General features: G+C 38.8%; 1 protein-coding gene across 1 annotated transcript in view; it reads right to left on the reverse strand.

Moving 5' to 3' along the window:
• The window catches only part of LOC126297744 (cullin-1-like), a 212,627-nt gene that overhangs the window by 167,592 nt on the left and 26,722 nt on the right, over nucleotides 1–18,313 (reverse strand). The gene's annotated exons all lie outside the window — the stretch shown is intronic.

An 18,313-nucleotide genomic window follows, 5' to 3' on the forward strand; every position in this document is an offset into this window, starting at 1 on the left:
GATCATTGAACATAAGGAAAGACAGATGCTTGATGCCTGTAGGGACATGGTAGCAGCAGTTTGAAACACAGTGCTGGCCCCTCATACCATGTGATGCCACTTGGTTCCACTGCAGGATGGAATCACTGGGAGCTACCCAACTTGTCTTTTGTGCATGCACCCCTCCAGCCCTCTACAAAAGGTTTCAGATGCTGCTATTGCAGAACACCATGCCAGTCCTAGCAGTCAGTGATTTTCACTTCTGATGACAATGGTGGAGACAGCTATTGAAAGTTCAAGTGTTTTATTCAAAGTGACGTGGCTTGCAAAGAGAGAAGATTTTACTAAAGGTTGTAGTTTATATTGCATCAGAAATTACTTGCGATCACTGAAAATATCAGCTACAGAATATCTTTTATTTTGTTTAATTTAATTCCCATGTTTTTTCCTAACCATACTGCAGTCTTCTTGGGTGTTCCTGGAATAATGTATTTGTGTTTCCTCTTAGATTTGTAGGTCCTAATCAATATTTTTTATTATTTCGGCTTCTTTATGTCTCCTCTGACAGCACTCCAGTTGCCCAAAATTATAGCATTGCCAAAAATAACAAAATTCTGCTTTTCACATACCACTTTCGCTACTTGAGAGGGTCACTATGAGAAACGTGTGATGGTGGGGCAATGAAACTTTATGGAAACATTTGTAAGGATTTGCAGAAGAGAAATAATGAATAAACCATTGAAAGAAACACATTTTAATATTCGTGAGAGATGGTAACATTTGTTACTTCCACATAACGTTTATGTTCCAGGTTACAAACATTGCTGTATATGACTACCATCTGCATTCACGAAAGCCTGAAACTGCAGCAGTAACTTCTTCAACAATCTGCTGTGCAACTGGCTGTTGGCAGCTCCCAGGAGCAATTCCCAAATCTCCAGTTGATTTGAACTTCCAAATCATGTTCTTCAGCCCTGGTGCAGGAAGAGGATCTTCCCATAGTCCTTTAATGTGTCGATACTCGCAAAGAGCCACAGCATGATTGCTGCCATTTTGATAAAATACCTTTTTGAGCAAATCTCTGTTCACCTTTTCCAGACCTATGTTGATGGTCTGCAACTGTAATTAATGGACACTGATGCTCGGGTTTCAACCTTATGACTTTGTACCCAGACTGGTGGTTAACACCACTAACAATGCAAATCCTGCAGCACAGTCTTAACATCATTCATATAAAGTTGCACATCTATTCAGTAAATAGTTTTCTTTCTACAATGGCACAAATGGAAAAAGTTTTGATCATAACCATCCTTTATAACTGCACAACAGGTAAATCAAGTAGTTCTGTTTTCAGGTTAATTAACATTACTGCATCATTATACAGCAAGTTCTTAGTTTTTGACTCTTTTCCCCACATTCATTCATTAGTACTGAATAAATGGCAGTTATTATCGTTTCATTTCCTGAGTATATTAAATTTAAATTGTTATTAAAAAAATTAAATTTACTCATTCCTAATATTTTGATTTGTGAACTCACCATTTCCCATTTTATATTCTTCAATATTTCATAAACTCTCAATGGTTTAACATTTTCAAGGACAACCCCAACCATGAGATAGAGCTTAGCATGTTGTAATAAGTGATAGTAGACGTGGTTTAATTTGGTTAGAAGTTGGGACCTCTTATCATCCATCTAATGTTCTTGAAGGAGATGGCATTCAGATAAATAGAGTAAGTTAAGTATAACTTTAGCTCAATCTACAGACCTCCATGTTTCTCCATGGGGATCTGTGCTGATATGAAATCCATGATGCTAATGTATTTCATTTTGTCACAGCAATAATTATAGACTTCATCCTACAAAACAACCATTCTCAACAAGTAAGTATTTTGCACATAAACTAATATCTTCAACAGAAAACAAATTAAGATCATGGAGGACCAACAGAGCATACTATTTTTGTATGCTCTCGGGAATGAATGTTGCTGCATAGTGTACTCTTCCCCAGACCCTTGCTGGGCCAACAGAAGCATTATAATAACAACAATCTTAAGTACTTCTGGAAGACATAGGCATTCACAGTTGCTCACTTCAGTCTAAAAGATTAAATTCTGCATTTGGTTATTGAAAAGTCTCTCAAAAATTGAGAACAGGAAGGAATGTCACTTGACATGTTTATTAACATACAGGTTGAAAGGACTATTAACAAAATTGATCTGATGCTTGAATCTAAAAAGGAAACAAAATTCTTATTAATATTTAACAAAAGGTTAACTACTTCCTGAAGTGTTTAGGTTCAAGGAACAAAATTTGTCAGTTCCTAGAAGGAAATTCAAACAACACCTAAAAAAAAAGAACAGGCAGAGTCACGAACCTGGCGCATAGTATGTCCTTCCTCGATTATGAGTTGAAGTGAGTGTCCAGCACAGGATATGAAAACTGGTTTAACTTAAACAGTCACCACTGAAAATTTCTCCAAGTCTGAAAGCATCCTACAGAGCAAGATCTGTCCCCAGAAGTGCAACGTCAAAGGTGGACTGCGGCTGTGACGGACAAGGCAGCAACAGCGGCAGTGGCATTGGGGATGAACATCAGTCTTCAGCGGGAGGACAAACTACCAATTGAAGCCAGAGAGTGGTCTTAAACCCTGGCCATGAAGATGATCATTACTTTCTTATGGGCTGGTTCCATTGCTGGTGAAAGCCCAACTTGGTCCAACTGGTGCATGCTGCTGGCTGGTGTGTGTTTCAAGTGTTAGTTTGGTGTGGCTGAAAGTAATGCCCTCTGACAGCCCACTGGCTGAGTTCTTGTTGAGGTCTGGTCAGCTGCTGGTAGTGCTCTGTTGTAGGAGTTAAATGCTGTGGATCACAGACCATTGGCTGTTGGCGCTTTACGTAGGGTGCATTACAGCAGTTATCACACTCCTTATTGATGTGACTTGTGCCATAACGAACACCCACACTCATTTCATATGTCTGAAACATGATTTATGTTCAGACATAATCTACTTATGGAGTCAGGTAGCAGTAGCCAGCCGAGACACAAGCAGCAACAGGGAAGTAACCAATATTGTAACTTTTACGAGTTCCTAACAAGGAGCGAATTTTCTGATATTCTGTATGCTTTAATACGTTAGTTTCTAAAGTTTCTGCATGTTAATTTAATATCTGATAGCCACAGTTCTCGCATTTTCGTTTGCATCAGAAAGTAAACCGATTTTGTGACATATTAAAAGTTCCTAATCAGCGGTGAATTATTTAATTTCACCTGAGTCCTTTGGTAGTTAGGTTTTTGAATCTGCATATTAATATAATTTATTAGACACAGTTTTTGCGTTTTCATCAGGGTCTACAGTAGAGTTGTGCAGCATGTGGTGATAATCTATTTATCTGCACAGTTCAGTTTTCCATGGTCTTTAGTGTGGGCAGGGACTTTGATTGTTGTGTGCAGATGCGAGCTGAGTTGGTGGCACTTCGCTCTCAGCTTCAGTCTGTGGTGGCCTCGGTTACACAACTTGAGGCTGCAGTGGATGGGCACCACTGTCGTGGGCCGGCCTGGGGATCCAACGGACATCCAGCATGTCCGAGTCCTCCGATCGGTCCTCGCCGGTGGCCAGCACAGATCCTGCTTGAACAGAGGTTGACCCCTCACCTGTGGTTGAGTGGGAGGTCGCCCTGGGGTTTAGCATGCAGTGGAAGACTTCCCAGGAGGCCGCACGTGAGGCCTCCCTAGTTTGTCTGACAAACAGGTTCCAGGTGCTGTCTGTGCCTGACACTGTCACTGAGCCTGATGTTGTCACCTGTCCTGTTTCAGAGGAAACCTCTCAGCCTGCAAGATCCAGACAGTGAAAGAGTGTGGGATTATTGATAGTTGGGAGGTCCAGCATTAGGGGCATTATTGGGCCTCTTCGGGACATGGCTGCCAAGTAGGGAAATAAAACCATTGTGCACTCCATGTGCATACCGAGTGAAGTCATTCCAGATGTGGAATGGGTCCTTCCAGATGGCATGAAGAGCACAGGGTGCAGCCAACTGCAGGTGGTTGCTCATGTTGTTACCAATGATGTGTGTCACTTTGGATCAGAAGAGATTCTCTCTGGTTTTGAGCAGCTAACAGAAGCGGTAAGAGCTGCCAGACTTCCTTGCAAGATAAAAGCAGAGCTAACCATTTGCAGCATAGTCCACAGGACCGATTGTGGACCTCTGGTACAGAGCCGAGTGGAGGGTCTCAGTCAGAGGCTCAGATGGTTATGCAACCGTGTAGGCTGCACATTCCTTGACTTGCACCAAAGGGTGGTTGTGTTTCGGGTTCCGCTGAATAGGTCAGGTGTCTACTGTATGCAGGAGGTGGCTACATGAGTAGCTGGGGCTGTGTGGCACGGACTGGGCAGTTTCTTAGGTTAGAGGGTCTTGGGGAAACACAAGAAGAACTTGAATTACAAAGAGTGCAGGCCAAACACATGACACAGGAACCATCAGTATAACAGTTGCAAATTGTCATAGCTGTGATGGGAAAGTACCAGAGGTCCAAGAACTAATTGAAGACAGTGATGCTCAAATCATTATAGACACTGAATGCTGGCTAAAGCTGGAGATAATCTCAGCTGAAACTTTTTTGAAGAACCTAATGGTGTTGGCAGTGGCGTGTTTGTTTCTGTTAGGAGTAGTTTACCTTGTCGCAAATTTGAAGTACGTAGTTCTTGTGAGTTAGTATGGGCAGATGTCATTGTTGCCAATCAGGATAAAATAATAATTGGATTCAGATTATACAGTTTCTGAAAGGTTTAAAGAAAACTTGAGTTTGATTTCAAACACATGCCCAACTCAAATGAGTATAGTTGGCGGTGACTTTAATTTACCCTTGATATGTTGGAGAAAATATATGTTTAATTCCAGAGGTACACACAAAACATCATCTGAAATTGTGCTAAACGCATTTACTGAAAATTATTTTGAGCAGTTAGTTCATGAGCCCACACACATAGTGAACAGTTGTGAAAACACACTTGACCTCTTACCAACAAATAATCCTGAGTTAATAACAAGCATCAAAATGGATACAGGGATTAATGAACGCAGGGTTGTCATAGTGAGACTGAATATTGTAACACCCCAATCCTCCAAAAATAAAAGAAAAATATATCTATTCAAAAAAAGCAGATTAAAAATTCACTTGATGCCTTCCTGAGAGACAATCTCAACTCCTTCCAAATTAACAATATAAGTGTAGACCAAATGTGGCTTGAATTCAAAGAAATAGTATCAGCAGCAATTGAAAGATATATACCAAATAAATTAACAAAAGATGGAGCTGATACTCTTTGGTACACAAAAAGTGTCAGAACACTGTTGCAGAAACAGCAAAACAAGCATGCCAAATTTAAACAGAAACAAAAACGCAAGATTGGCGATCTTTTACAGAAGCTCAAAATTTAGCACAGATTTCAATGTGAGATGATTATAAGTTTCCACAATCAAACTTTGTCTCAAAACCTGGCAGAAAATCTAAAGAGGTTCTGGTCGTATGTGACGTATGTTAGTGGCAAGAAACAACCAATGCCTTCTCTGCGCAGTAGCAATGGAGATACTATTGAAGACAGTGCTGCCAAAGCAGAATTAGTAAATACAGCCTTCCGAAATGCCTTCACAAAAGAAGACAAAGTAAATATTCCAGATTTCAAATCAAGAACAGCTCCCAACATGAGTAACATAGAAGTAAACATCCTTAGAGAAGTGAAGTAACTGAAGTCATTTAATAAAAGGAAGTCTTCTGGGTCCAGACTGTACACCAATTAGGTTCCTTTGAGAGTATGCTGATGCATTAGCTCCATATGTAACAATCATATACAACTGTTTGCTTGACAAAAGATCCATACCCAAAGACTGGTAAACTACGCAGGTTACACCAATATTCAAGAAAGGTAGTAGGAGTAATCCACTAAATTACAGGCCCATATCATTATCGTTGACATGCAGCAGGATTCTGGAACATCAGTTGACCCTAAATAATGAAAAGTGTGAGGTCATCCACATGAGTGCTAAAAGGAATTCATTAAAATATGGTTACACAATAAATCAGTCAAATCTAAATGCTATAAATTCAACAAAATACCTAAGAATTACAATTATGAACAACTTAAATTGGAAGGAACACACAGAAAATGTTGTGGGGAAGCCTAACCAAAGACTGAGTTTTATTGGCAGGACACTTAGGAAATGAAACAGATCTACTAAGGAGGCTGCCTACACTATGCTTGTCCATCCTCTTTTAGAATACTGCTGCATGGTGTGGGATCCTTACCAGATAGTACTGACGGAGTACATTGAAAAAGTTCAAAGAAGGGCAGCGAGTTTTGTATTATCACGAAATATGGGAGACAGTGTCACTGAAATGATACAGGATTTGGGCTAGACATCATTTTTCACTGCAATGGAATCTTCTCACGAAGTTCCAATCACCAACTTTCTCCTCTGAATGCAAAAATATTTTGTTGAGACCAACCTAAATAGGGAGAAATGATTACCATGATACAGTAAGGGAAATCAGAGCTCATACGGAAAGATATAGGTGTTCGTTCTTTCTGCACGCTATACAAAATTGGAATATTAGAGAATTGTGAAGGTGGTTTGATGAGTACCCATGTAGATGATGTTATTGCTACATGGAAAGCAGTGTAACTGGTGTGCCCTCAATATAAAGCAGTATTTAGATGTGTGAATGTATGAGGTTGACTGAAGAGTAAAAATTTCAAAATTGAAAATTCTCCCCTCTTTTAATAATATATAATATCTAGAATAATTACGGTGAACTGTAGTGCTTTATGATTCTTGAAGATAGTTGGCAAGCTACATTCCAGTATAATACTCAAACAAAACAATAAATAATAACAATATTAGATGTGTCATTGTATTATTGCAAATTAGGGGAAGAGTGTTACTGAGATGAAACAGGATTTTGGGTGAATATCATTAAAAGAAAGGGAATTTTTGCTGTGGTGGAATCTTCTCCTAAAATATTAATCATTTCCTTTCTCCTCTGAATGTGAAAACATTTTGTTGACACTGACCTACGAAGGGAGAAATGACCATCATAATAAAATAAAGAAAATCAGAGCTTATGGAAAGATATTGGTGTTCATTTTTTCTGCACGCTGTATAAGATTTGAATAATAGAGAGATATTCTGAAGTTTGTTTAATGAACCCTCTGCCAGGCACTTAAATGTGATTTGCAGAGATCCATGTAGATGTAGACGTCAGCTGTTAAGAAGTGGAGCCATAACCAAAAAGGTGTGATGTTAAGAATATCCAAATATCACAAGGGAAGTATCCCAGCTCCAACAGCTAACATGGAAGTTTCTAAAAATTAAACAAACTATGTCAGAACTGCTGTGAGGCAATGAAAGTAGTCTCCATGGTGCAAAATGAAGGAAAAATTGATGAAGATATAGAATATCAAATAATAATACATTTCATCCTACAAAACAACAAAGCTTAAAAACAAAACTTGTCATGCATATAAATATCTCCAACTGTAAGCAAATTACAAAGATGAACTTGAATCCAACAACTAATTAATAATAATAATAATAATAATAATAATAATAAACCAGAAGCTATAATATTCCAGAAAGATGTAAAAGTTGAAGTGTATACTTGTGGTCTGCAACTTAGTGATTACAGTGTTGACAGGACAATGAGAAAATGGCCATTAGTAGTATTTTTCCATTTGCTAAATGTATCTGCAATGAATTCATACTTATTTATTTGTTTGTTTATGTACAAACTGTGGCCAGATAATACAATTACAAGATGTCAATTTCTGAAGAACGTGATTAAAGACTTATTTATCCACTACACTGCCAAAAGGATGAACCGTTCTCATTCAGATTATTATCTATGATTAAGAAATACAGATTTCTCTGGAAGAGAGAGAGGTATTTGCATCAGGACATGGAAAAAAAAAAAAAGACAATGCCTCGCAGAAGGAGACCTTGTCTTTTATGTCAAAGTTCAAATGGCAACAACCACTCAAGGATACATACAAAATGTTCCCAATGTACATATAAAAAGGACTCTAAGGCGATCTGCATGCTCTGTGATCTAATCAATCAACATTTTATACTATGTGATGAGAAAAATATTAGGCACTTTTCACTTATGATGATGATGAAATTATGTTTAAAAGTAGTTATTTGGAAATAGTTCTTGAAATACAATTGAAATCATCACTTTCCCTTGAAAAATTAATAACAGCACTAATTTTAAATAATTATTGCAAGGAGTGATAATATTTTTCTCTTTCTTGGATTTTATGTTTGGGTAAAATTAAGCTAATGTGAGTCTGCCCGTATTAAATATGGCATACTTACTTAAGGGCTAAATGAGTAACTACAGTATTTCCAATTCTGAGAGCAATCAGAAAATGTTTTATGCTACCTACAAACAGGATAGTAAAATTCACTACCTCCACTTTCACATTATAGATTGATGTGTATGGGTTATTTCTGTCAGTACCTTATACACCACTCATCACAACTTTCACACTATGCCCATTATCGACAGAAAGAATCAGTTTGTTTCCATTGCAAACAAAATTATTTTACAAGCACGTTCAATAGAGCAGTCCCAATTAGTTCAGTGCAATATGATATTTGTTTTATCAATATGTACTGGCATGGACAGTAGAACATATCCAGGTGCTCCAGTAGCACTGATCTGAACTGTGCTGACTGCAGAGAGAGAGAGAGAGAGAGAGAGAGAGAGAGAGAGAGAGAGGAGTGTACTTTATAGTACTTCCAGTATAAGGTAAATACTATGAACAGCCCAAATTTGAATGCAGAACATTTAGATTGCTAAATTGACATTAATATTACTGAACCATCAAATCAAACAACTAAGAGAAGCAAAAAGAGACAAACATATCGAAGGTAAATACTAACTGAAGGAACCAGTGCAATAAAATTTTAGACAGAGAGACTTTAAACAATTGTGAATCTCATTAAAAATTCTATTAACTCTACATTATTAATCCGTAACAAAAGAAAGAACTGGATATAAAAATACATATGATAAACAACAAGTAAATACAGCATATAGGAGAAGAGAAGTCAAAGTAAGTGAGAATTAGCATTTCACTTTGGGTGAAGAGTATAAGAAAATTGAACACACTTCAGTAGCAGAATTACAGGAATCAACAACAGCTGAAGAAGCACAAAACATGCAGCATATTAAGTTCTACGGACATAAATACTATGGTAGTGCAAATAACAGAAGGGTTAACACATGCATGAAAATGAACACAAATAAATATCATTCAAAATAATAATGTACATCACACTGAGGATTAAAAAACAAAATATATTGATATGCTTATGAATTGAAAGCAAGTAAGAAAATCACAATATGAAAAACATAACATGCTGATAATACTTACCAGGCAAATAAATAAATAAATAAAAATTGTACAGCTAACAAACATTACACAATAACCATTTACATTTCATCTTTTGTTATCATAGATTTTTTTCAAAAGCTTAAGATTAGAGACAGGGTAGGAAAATGTGGGGTAAAATGCAAAAATAATTAAAGGTAACAACTGGAAATGAATTACATTCACCTGTCGCCTAGGACAAGTGAGAGCAGTTAAGGAAACACTGACATTTTGAGGAACAAACAATTTCCAAGGGCATCATCATAGCAAAGCTACATAGGCTGTGACCAGAGGCCACTAACTTGTCTATTTGTAAATTTTTTTTATCATGCCATGTAATTTTGTTTCTCTCTGGTACTATAAATTATTGTTCTTTTCCACTGTCCCTGTTCAGTTGTACCACTTTTTCTGTTTCTTTGGAATGGGAACCAGATACTAAGCATAAAGCCTGTAACTACAAGGTTTAGTCGCAGAAACGTAACACTGTCTATGTTTGACATAAACGTGAAGTGAACACTCACAGATGGCAGGTGGCAGCACTAGCAGGGGGATGTGGAAAACAATGCTGTCATTGTCATAATGTGAAACAGAGCAATGTATCTGATATCTAAAAGGGCATGATTATTGGCTTGTGGGCCAAGTGTGGAAATATTTCCAAAACAGCTATGTTTGTAAACTGTTTGTGAGCTGCCATCGTTAAAGTGCATGGTGCATGTGAAAATGAGCAGTCCGAAACAGGCACTGAGGCAACTGTGGTGCACCACAGGTCACATATGAAATGAATGAATGAAGGCTGCAGAGATGTGAATTGGCAAATAGAAGACATGAAACTGTTTAAAAACTGACCGCCCAGATGAACCAAGGGGCTACCAACAGTCTCTCCTCAACAACAGTTCAGTGAATGTAGCAGCAAATGGCCATCTGCAACATGTGCTTGTTCATGCACTCATGCTGAACCCTGTTCATCTGTGGAAAAGGACACATGTCCTTTTCAGATGAACCACGTATCATGCTCAATTGGACAGATGGCTGTTGGTGTGTACAGTGTGAAATGTCTGAAATCAGACATAAAAGCCAGAGGAGGGAGCACTAAGTTCCAGGGAACACTTTAGTGGCAATCCCTGGTTGATAATAATACTGGAAGGCACAATGGATCAAAAACAAATATGCCTCTATCCTTCGGGAGTATGTCCACCTACATGCAGTTTGTTTTTCCTCGGCATGATGGTATCTACCAGAAGGACTGGTAAAAGCAGTTTCAGTAGTGTGGATGATAGCACCTGAGGTTCTTTGTCCAAGCTCATCAATACAATCCAACAGAGAAGTGGTGAATGTGATGACAGAGGCATAAAAAGGCTCTGTGAAGTGCACAACATTGTAATCCGTCTGTCATGCAGTGACAAGAAAATAACAGGATCACCCCAGAATTAGGGGCAGAGATTGTTATATCGATAGCTGAAATGATGTCACGAGTGGCTCTGATTTGGGTAGAAGAACCATCATGGTCTGTGAGAAACTGGTCAATTAGAAGGCTCCTACCAGACAAAGTAGCACTCCCCCAGGAGGTAGTGAGCATTGAAGTCTCAAAGCAGGAGAAAAGAGGGGCAGGAGGAGACAAAGTCATTGGATTAATGTGGTCAATTCAACCTAAGTAATTGGCCTGCCTGGAAGTAGGTAAACACTGGTAATGGTAATCACCAATGTCATTTGCATCTGCACATGTATTGCCTCCAATGAGGTACAAAGAGGAATCTATCCATCAATGACATCCATATGAACCAAAGTACAGACCCCTCCAGATGCTCTCTCAGGACCACTGCAGTCTGACAGAATGCATGATAGCTATGGAGCATTGGAGAATCAATCAGTAAAGTGTATTTCTTGAAGAGCATTGCAAACTGCAGAAGAAGAGAAAAATAATGTGTTGTACTTCTGGAAAGTGACAGTAGTACCCATTACAATTTCACTGAACGATCACAAGACTAGCAGCCAGAAGGACCACACATGCCACAGGATCACTGCCTGACAACAGTTTGGACTGAACCACATCCAAAAATGTCTGCTCAGAATCCAACTACATGGGGGAATCTGGAGACTTTGGGGCATCTGGCGCCTCTAGGGCACTGCAAGAACCTTGTCCCAATTCTTATTCTTCTTCTCCTTCATAATCTGTGATGGGAAAGGTTTGTTCAAGGTGCTATCCACAATTGAGCACGGGGACAGACAATGAACGGACAGCCCTGGGACCCACAGGCTGTGGCTCCTTCAGCCATTGTTTGGTGTTTGGCCTCCTGTCCAGGTGTTGCCACCAAGAAGCAGACAGAGTGAGTTGCAAATCTGTGGTTGTTTGCAGATTATGCTGTTGTGTATGGGAAGGTGTCGGCATTGAATGACTGTACGAGGATACAAGATGACTTAGACAAAATTTCAAGTTTGTGTGGTGAATGGCAGCTAGCTCTAAATGTAGAAGACTACAAGCTAATGTAGATGAGTAGGAAAAACAAACCCATGATGTTCAAATAAGGCATTATGAGTGTGTTGCTTGACACGGTCATTTTGATTAAATATCTAGGCATAATGTTTCAGAGCAGTATGAAATTGAATAACTCTGTGAGAATTGCATTAGGGAAGGTGAACACTTGGTTTATTGGAAGAATTTTGGGAAAGTGTGGTTCACCTGTAAAGGAGCATGCATATAGGATACTAATGTGACCCATTGTTAGCAGCTGTTACCCGCCACTTGAGTGTGGCAAATCACTAACAATCATATGACCCTCTTGGAAGAATGCACATCATTTGGAGACAAATGTTGCTTGACAGTTAAATGGTTGCAATTTTTCTGAATGTTGAAAATCATTATGTCAGAATGATCTTTCTTAAACAATAAAATCCTTTACTGACAAGTTAGGGCAAAAGCACTTGTTGCATGCACAAAACACAAGATTCATGCTGCCACCACTTCCTTCATCTCTCTATTGAACCCAAAGCAAACAATGTCACAAATGTTAAGACTCTTTGTGACTTGTGGCTATTTTATGTTGCTTAAACAATTTTTAGTATGCAAAATCCAATATGTAACTGCAAGAGAAAAATTAGAAGTTCAAACGAAAAAGTAAGAGTTCATAATTAATACATAATGTCATGGTCACCTGGTCACACAGTGCACAGCATGAAATGGTGGATGGTGTGTGACCACAGCTGGGCAAGGGACCTGCCAAGTATACACTTCCATCTCGATGCAGCCATTAGCTGTTTTGAGGAATTTTTTCTGGAAGATTTTTCTATTACTGATGGATTAGAAATTGAAGTGAATATCTTTGACATTCCATCAGACTGATAAATTTATCAGGCAGCCAAAATTTGGTTTAAAAATAATTGGGGAATGTGGGGACTAACTTGGGCCTGTGTGTACCTTTCACAACATCTACCTCCAGACCACGAGCTGATACAGCTCTGTTAACAGCTTGGGGAGAGTAACATACTTTCTCCAGACAATTCCACATCCTACAGTGTTACCAGATCACAAATATAGCCTAACAGAGTTCTGAGGGGCAGCTGGGTTTACTGGCCACCTTAAGTGAACTACTCAGACTTAGTCTCTGTGGTAGCTGGCCAGCAGCCAGGTTTTACGTCCAAAACTGTATATTATCTTTCAAATAATAATTAAAAAATAGTAAAAGTAATCGCATATATATGAAACATCCACTGAAAATATATCTGTATTGCTCCTAAAATCATCTCAATATTTTAAATGTGGGAAATACACATATTGTACATTTCACCTGAATTTTCCATAGTTTGAAATACACAAATCATGTATTCTATAAAGCAGTTCAGGAAGAACCTGCTATATTCAGAGAAAAGACAGCACTGACACTGAGGGTAGCACTGACATTTACACATGAAGTGTTTTAACATTGTTACCAAGATACTCTGTTCATGGCATAAGATATAAGCTGAGAGAAATAAAATACTGGAAACCCCTAAGTGGAATACAAACAGGGGCAGAAGTTAGGGTAACCACTCAACATATAATTATGCATGGCTACATAGTCTCAGTATTGAGCAATGTAGCCTTTTGTTTATCCAAAAGCTTAAGAGTCCAATTTTGTTACATATCTGTCTACTGTTCAGTGCTATATGGTTAGTCCTGACCTTTACTCCTCCTACTGTCAATATGCACAAAGACATAACTAGATAGAAAGTACTGCTTAGATGATCCTGGCAGCTTTATCACAAAAGTATATAAATGATCTCGTAATATAAGGGGTCATCAAAAGGCAATGTGGTGTATAACCACCGACATGTAGGCAACAGATTAGCATGGCATTCATGTCTTCCAAGACACTTTAGCACCCACCCTATAGTTTTAATCTCTTCCCATGTGATTATCATGCCTTCAGTGCCTTAAAGAAGGTCTTGAAAAGTTGAATATTCCTGTCAGACAAGAATGTGCAGCAGGTAATAATGGATTTATTCGTGCAGCAGGACACAGTGTTTTACCAAATGGGTACCTTCAACTGTTGCTTTGGTGGGATGCCTCAATGCTCATGGCAATTTTGCCTGATTGCCATACTAATTCTAGACTGTACGACCTTCAAACAGAAACTTTTTGATCATCCCTTATACAATTTATAAAATTCTACAGCCCAAATTAATGAACACCTGTAGTGTCAGAATACACAATATATGTGCAGAGTTTATTGGGGTACACCTACTCCCACTTCACACTCTCCACCTCCCCATGTGATAAACCTCTCTCTCACCTGTAAACTAAAATCCAAATTTGGTATGATTACATGGCTCAAAATGCTAGAAAGTAATAAATCCCGTTTTTTCCATATATTATGTAATATGATTTAAATGCTGGATGAAGCTTTGAATGTGAAGGAATATAGCTCTCTAATATTTTGTGCGTATACTGTCAGATCAATCATACCTGGACACTTACTAGCAGATATTAATATGAGGTGTGCCCACCTTTCATCTTTATGAAGGCTTGACCTCTGCTGTGGAGGCGAGGTGATGGCAGCTCATTCTTCCTCAGTAGTCAAAACCAGAGAAGGTAGTAATGTTGGATGCTTGGGGCTAGAGCAAAGTTGATGTTCTAAGTCATCCCAAAAGTGTTCCACTAGGTCAGGTTGGGACTCTGGGCTGGTCAGTCCATTCCAGGAATGTTATTGTCCACAGACAATTGTCTCAAAGATGCTGCTTTATAACAGGGTGCATTTTCATGCTGATATGATCAATCATCATCTCCAAACTGTTCCTGTACTACATACAATGCTGTAAAATGTGTTATCTTTCTACCTTTATTGTTTTTTTAAAGTTTGTCAAGGAGACCACACCCTAACCACAAAAGCACCCTCATACTGCAACATTGCTTCCTCCATACTTCACTGTTGACACAGTTTGCACAACACATGATGGCACATAATTTCCAAGCATTCACCAAACCCATTCCCTTCCATCTGATCACCATAGGGTACAGCACAGCTCGTAACTCCAAATTACTCATTTCCAGTCATCCACTGTCCAGTGGCATTACTCTTTGCAGTACCTCAAGCATTCCTTACTGTCTACTACAGAAATGTATGGCTTATGTGGAGCTGCTTGACCACTGTATTCCATTATCTTGAATTCCCTACAAAGTCAGTGAGTTAGCTCGATTGTTGGTAGTAATTTGCAACTCCATGAGTGATCCCTTATGTTGATTTCATCCAATTTTTTATCACCACTATCCAAAATGCTCGACACTGTCTGTATGTCAGTGCATGAGGTCTGACTGATTGTGGTTTAGCTGTGTTTGTCCCTTTGCATGTCCACATCACAAATATATCACACACAGTCATCTTGGGCAGCTATAGAAGGGTTGAGATGTTAATGATGGATATGCTACTCAGGTGACATCAAATAAATAATCTACATTCAATGTCATTTAGCTCTCTTGACTGACACTCTGCTGTGATTGCTTCTTACATTATATTCTCCTCTTCCTTTTGTACTGGTGGATCTGCCTCTTGTGACATCTGGTGGACACTTCCCCATCTACATCTACATCTACATCTACATCTACATGATTACTCTGCAATTCACATTTAAGTGCTTGGCAGAGGGTTCATTGAATCATAATCATACTATCTCTCTACCATTCCCCTCCCGAACATCTAAACCTTTCTGTTCGAGCTCTGATTTCTCTTATTTTATTTTGATGATCATTCCTACCTATGTAGGTTGGGCTCAACAAAATATTTTCACATTCAGAAGAGAAAGTTGGTGACTGAAATTTCGTAAATAGATCTTGCAGCGACGAAAAACGTCTTTGCTTTAATGACTTCCATCCCAACTCGCGTATCATATCTGCCACACTCTCTCCCTTATTATGTGATAATACAAAATGAGCTGCCCTTTTTTACACCCTTTCGATGTCCTCCGTCAATTCCATCTGGTAAGGATCCCACACCGCACAGCAATTTTCTAACAGAGGACGAACAAGTGTAGTGTTAGCTGTCTCTTTAGTAGACTTGTTGCATCTTCTAAGTGTCCTGCCAATGAAATGCAACCTTTGGCTTTCCTTCCCCACAATATTATCTATGTGGTCTTTCCAACTGAAGTTGTTCATAATTTTAACACCCAGGTACTTAGTTGAATTGACAGCATTGAGAATTGTACTATTTATCAAGTAATCAAATTCCAACGGATTTCTTTTGGAACTCATGTGGATCACCTCACACTTTTTGTTATTTAGCGTCAACTGCCACCTGCCACACCATACAGCAATCTTTTCTAAATCGCTTTGCAATTGACACTGGTCTTCAGATGACCTTACTAGATGGTAAATTATAGCATCATCTGTGAACAACCTAAGAGAACTGCTCAGATTGTCACCCAGGTCATTTATATAGATCAGGAACAGCAGAGGTCTCAGGATGCTTCCCTGGGGAACACCTGATATCACTTCAGTTTTACTCGATGATTTGCCATCTATTACTACAAACTGCGACCTTCCTGACAGAAAAACTCGAATCCAGTCACACAACTGAGACGATACCCCATAGGCTCGCAGCTTGATTAGATGTCGCTAGTGAGGAACAGTGTCAAAAGCTTTCCGGAAAGCTAGAAATATGGAATCAACTTGAGATCCCCTGTCGATAGCAGCCATTACTTCGAGCGAATAAAGAGCTAGCTGCGTTGCACAAGAACGATGTTTTCTGAAACCATGCTGATTAAGTATCAATAGATCGTTCCCTTTGAGGTGATTCATAATGTTTGAATACAGTATATGCTCCAAAACCCTACTGCAAACCGACGTCAACAATATAGGTCTGTAGTTCGATGGATTAATCCTACTACCCTTCTTAAACACTGGTGCAACCTCTGCAATTTTCCAATCTGTAGGTACAGATATATCGGTGAGCGAGCGGTTGTATATGATTGCGAAGTAGGGAGCTATTGTATCAGCATAATCTGAAAGGAACCTAATCAGTATACACTCTGAACCTGAAGACTTGCCAATATCAAGAGATTTGAGTTGCTTTGCAACCTCTAAGGTTATGTAGGGTTCCCAATACTTTTGATCAGATCACTTACATAATACCATGTTGCTAACCTTCAATATTTAAACTGCTCCTTCTGTTTGTAATAATAGTCAGATGTTACTTTAGCTTTACTTGAAAACGCTGCAGTGTCACACAATATCCATCTTGCAGCAACAGCCAAATTCATGTGATGCTGCTGCTAGCAATATGCTGAACTGCTGGCTCACAAGTAAGCATTTATTGGCAGTGTCTGATTGAATATCACTACTGTTGCCATTGCTGTGTTATTCAGTCTGATGACTGGTTTGAAGCAGATCTCCACACTGGTCTATCCTGTGCAAGCCTCTTCATCTCTGTACAACTAATGCAACCTCCAGCCATTTAAACAGGCGTACTGTATTTGAGCCTTGGTCTTCCTCAACAATTTTTATGCTTCACACTTCCACAGTCAAATCCAAGGTTTGTTGATGCCTCAGGATATGTCACATCAACCAATCCCTTGTTTTAGTCAGCTCACCACTGCTGAAACATATTACAACTTATGAAACTGTAAGGTCAAAGGTCACCAGCTCACATTGATTCATGAGACGGGGTAATGGGCACAACTCCAACAATATCCAGCAGCAACCTAACTGCACTCAATAAGGTTCACGATCTGACCAGGGGAATATAAACCACAGCACTCTAATCAACACATCATTTCCACGAGGCTCCTTAATACTTTTCAGAATTCTTCACCAAGACAAAACAGGATGACACTTCAGAGTCAACAGATCAAAAGGCGCAAAATATTTTAAGTTTGTGTATGAAAAAGTGCAGTTTTTTGCCTCAATTAAAACAAGCAAAGTTTGTTTCACCAGTCTCCACCTTCTTCTTATAGCTAACCTCTCCACAATGAAATATGAGGCCTGTACCAGCCCAAAATGTGCATGGGCAAAGCCAACACCTACCAACAAAGTCAGAAACCGATTATTATTCCAAAGCAATGCACTTGAAAATCATTGTAAGGTTTTTTTTTTTCTTTTTAAGAAAAACTTAATCATTGTGGTATTCTAACGTCTAATTTCTGAAACCAGCAACACAGAAACAGTACCTATGTCCTCTAGGACTCTTACCTTGCCTCCTAATCAATAATGCTGCAGGGTATATCTAAGATTTCATCAGCTCCAGTCAAGTCCAGAAATTTGTAAACATTCAAGACTTTCAGCCAACAGCGACAGTTGTAAAATGGTTGGCATTTTTCACTGGTCACCTCTTTTCTCTCACTAACAGCTCTTCTTTGGAAAGTATTTCCTCTTATTAGAACTCCACTTCATAATATTATTTCCAACTTTATAATACTGAAAAAATACCCAGCACAGAC

Source organism: Schistocerca gregaria, chromosome X, assembly GCF_023897955.1.
Source record: "Schistocerca gregaria isolate iqSchGreg1 chromosome X, iqSchGreg1.2, whole genome shotgun sequence".
Taxonomy (NCBI): Eukaryota; Metazoa; Arthropoda; class Insecta; order Orthoptera; family Acrididae; genus Schistocerca; species Schistocerca gregaria.